Raw genomic sequence first — 4,309 nt, 5'->3', positions numbered from 1 at the left:
ATTAATTCGATTAATTTTTTTCGTAAAATTTGATAACCAATGAATTTATTAATAGATTTGTATTTCTTTTTCTTATTTTTCTTTCGTTCCTTTTGTATTACTTACTTACATATTTACTTATTCACTTCCTTATTTATTTATTTATTTTTATTGATACATTTTTTAACGTTGTAATCATTTTTTGAAGCGCGACAATTACAAGGAAATATTATTGATTTTACACGATTTATTAAATTTCAATGTCGTAATATAACTCAATGAAATATATCAATTCAAAGATAAACCATAATTGCTCGTTAAATTCGTATTCGATATTCTCTATGACTTTTGTTGGTCTTAAAGTATTGATCTCCGTTTGAGGAAAAAAAAAAAAAAAAGAAAAAAGATAAAACAAAAAGATCGATGATTTAATCTCACGCGATCTAGTTAAATATTAAATATTAAAAAGAAAAAGAAAAAGAAAAAAAAAAAGAAATATGAAAAAATATTCAAGGTACAGGGAATTAATTTATAATAATACGTATATAAATATTCTTTTCTTTTTTCTTTTTTGTATTCCATTGAAACTGACAAAGCAAGATATTTAGATATATTATATAAAATTTCTATCTGACATTTTTTACCTCGACGAACATTTAAGAATTTTATAGAAAATTATATATATATATATATATATATATATATACACATATATTATAGTTGGACATTAATAATAATAATAATAATAATAATAATAATAATAATAATAATAATAATATATATACACACACGCGTTCGCAAAGACTTAAAGTTACAAATTTTTCAATAACAAATTGGGGACGCTCGGTTTGCAAACGAGCAGCATTATAACACACCGGTCTGTCTCTCTGAGAAACGATTGACTTTCACTGGGCGTTTATTTCATCCAAGCAGTGACGGAGGAGCACGTCTAAATAAGCATCTAATATCTTTTATTTTATGTTGTTTTTTTCTTTTTTTTTTTTTTTTATCGTTTCACGAAGAAACATTAGAAGATGATAAATTTCGAAAAAGATAATGACAAATGTATGTGATAAAATAGAAAAGAAATTAAAAAAGAAAAGAAAAAAAGGAAAACAAAAAGAAAGAAAAGAAGAAAAGAAAAAAAAGAAAGAACTGAACTGATCTTTAAAAGAATAATGATTAATATAAACAATATAAATGATATAAATATAATAATTTACATAAAATCTCTCTCTCTCTCCCTCTCTCTCTCTCTCTCTCTCTCTCTCTCTCTCTCTCTCTCTCTGTCACGAATAAATCTTTTTCTTTCGCAAAGTTGTTACATTCTCTCCACCCCGTCTACACCTTTCGATAAAGGCATCGAGCTCACGTAATCCTTTTTTTCTTTCTTTCTTTCTTTCTTTCTTTTTTTTTGTCCTTTTCATTTTCTATTACGAATATTACACGATCGGCAAATACTTATACGTATTATCGTTGATCAAGCAGAAAATGTATTTTGCAAAATTTGTACGCTCTTCGTGAAAAATCATTAATATTAATTGGCGAAGAAGAAAAATTACTAACAATTGTTAATCAAAAGTGAAATCCCTTTACGTAAAAATCAAACGTAGATTGTTGCGATTGATATAATTAACAAGAACTAGTTTATGAGTGACATCAGCGCGTTAGTGAGAGAAGAGTGTGGATTGAGATCAAAGAGAAGGAAGATAGAGGTGAGGGGAAGGAATTGGTTGGAAGGGGGGGAGCAGGGGGTAAGAGGGTAAGGAAAGGTTGACCAAAAAATAAAAACACACGCAAAACACACGAGCACGCACGTATATATCACTCTTCACTCTAACGTATAAGTAAACAGAAAAATAACATTTTCATATTAGATGATCGAGAATCAATTTAATACTCACTTAAACGTCGATAAATCAATGATAGATCGAAGAGAGATTGTATTGCCGTTCGAGATATTTTTCTTTTTCCGTCGTTTATAAATTCTTTCTCGTATCAGAGAATAAAAGAACGATGATAAGAACGAATACAATTGAAGAAAGTAAATTGTATGTATGACATATATGTGTGTGTGCGTGCATGTGTGTGTGTGTGTGTGTATTTATGTATATGTGTATCTATGTATACACGTGCACATGTGTGTGTGTGTGTGTGTGTTGTGTGTTTATGTATGTATAAATCTCGACACGATATTTTCTATCTCTGAGAGAGAGAGAGAGAGAGAGAGAGAGAGAGAGAGAGAGAGAGAGAGAGAGAAGGAAAGATAAATAGATAGAGAGAAAGAGGGGGGGGAGAGAGAGAGAAAGAAAAGAGAGAGAAAAAATCTAATAAAAAAGGCTAACGTGTTCTCCTCACTACGGTCGCCGATAGACTGACTGCGTGCGAGGTGTACTGCACTATACCGTAGGAATTGTGCCTTCACTTCAACGATGATATCTATTCGAAGACCGTATTGTAAGCTTTAAAATAAGATACACGCCGTACGGAACTAACAACGACGATACAGTGGTATAATTAAATGTATTTTGTAGTTATCTCACATTTCTCATTGTGCAACATTTACGGATGTATGAGTAAGAGAGAGATAGAATGAGAGAGAGAGAGAAAGAGAGAGAGAGAGAGAAAGAGAAGGGCGAGTGTGGTGGGGGAAAGAGGTAGAGTACAGATTAAAAGAAAAAAAAAAAGATACAATTTAAGAAACGTTAATATTCGTAAGATCTAAGATATTTTCAATAAAAAAAAAAAAAAAAAAGTAGAAAAGAAAGATCGATTGAATTGTTGTTCACGAGCGACGGTTTTTTTTTTTTTTTTTTTTTTTTTTTTTCTTTTTTTTCTTTTTTTTTATCTTCGCTTCTTTTTGTTTTCTTATTTTTTTTCTTTCTTTCTTTTGCCTCCCTATGAGATCAGTTTTACGCAAAAAAGCAGAAAGATATTATTTATTATCTCTTTATTCCTTATATAAGATGAATAAATGTTGAACGAAGAAGAAAAAAAAAAAGACGGAAGAACAAAAATGGAAGGTTAAATGTTTTTAAAAAGAAAAGGTTTTTATATTTTCTTTTTTTCTTTTCCCTCTCTAAATTCTTTTTCAATGCAAAAACAGAGAAAAAATTATTTATCCTTTGTTTATAGTTCGTAATCCATCGTCTTTGTAAAGGATAAAAAAAATAATTGTGAATAATTGAAAAGAAGAAGAAAAAAAAAGAAAAAAGGAGAAAAGATTGTAATAACCGATCGATATGAAATTTTTCGTAATCTAAAAAATTCAAATGCGCACCTCGGACATATTTGAAATAGTGATCGTAAAAAAATGTTAAAGAGTTTTGTTTTATCAGCTGTTTTTTTCTTTTCTTTTTTTCTGCACTATTCTTTTTTCTTTACGAAGAAACTCTACAATACGACATTATTATAAATTGTACATTTAAATATATTTGAGAAAAGAAAAAGAATTTATATATCTAATCTAATTAAAAAAAAAAAAAAAACAAAATATCTGATATATAATATTGAATTATCTATATAATTAATATCTAATCTAAATCTCTGAGATATCTAATTTAATTCTATGTAACTAATAAAAATATCTATAGTGTGATGTTTAATATAATAAAGTGAATTTCATTTCAAATGAAAACTGAGAGAGAGAGAGAGAGAGAGAGAGAAAATAAATGATTAAATAATTTTGTAATTTCTAATGCTCGATATTATACTCGGATCATTTATATTTTTTTCATCTAAAAATTATACAGATAATCTCGCATCTATTTCTATATTTTTCTTATTTGCATTCATCCGACGCCATTATGAAGTCTTATAAAAACGAAGTTAGCCAGTTCGAATGAGATAAAAAGGAAAAAAGGAAGGAAGAGCAAAAAGAAAACCAATCGATATTTTTATTACGTCTTGATATCCATTTGAAAAACTTATCTGAGATATGAATGCAAAGTTGCATTATATTGTTTGCAAATACATATGCAATGAGCTTTCAATGTTTCTCGATTAAGAAACAGTGTTTTATACTTTGCATAGTTCTCTTTTATTTTTTTTTTTTTTTTTTAGATAAGATCGCAATCATTAATATTTACGGTCATCAATGAATCTTTATAATTTATGATAGAAATGAAATTTTTTAATTTTGCTTTTTAATTTCTATAAAAGACGATTGACGATAGTGATATGATTTTCCTTTTTTTTTTTTTTTGTTTTTTTTTTAATGCACATGTCTCTCTGTATATCTGTGTTTACGTGTGTATATAACTGTGTGCGCATGTGTGTACGTATATAAAATTGTATTGATTAAAATGAATTTCAAATCGATTCTATTGAA

The sequence above is a fragment of the Vespa velutina genome, chromosome 18 (genome assembly GCF_912470025.1).
Source record: "Vespa velutina chromosome 18, iVesVel2.1, whole genome shotgun sequence".
In the NCBI taxonomy this organism is placed as follows: domain Eukaryota; kingdom Metazoa; phylum Arthropoda; class Insecta; order Hymenoptera; family Vespidae; genus Vespa; species Vespa velutina.
Note: the sequence above shows the minus strand (reverse complement) of the source record.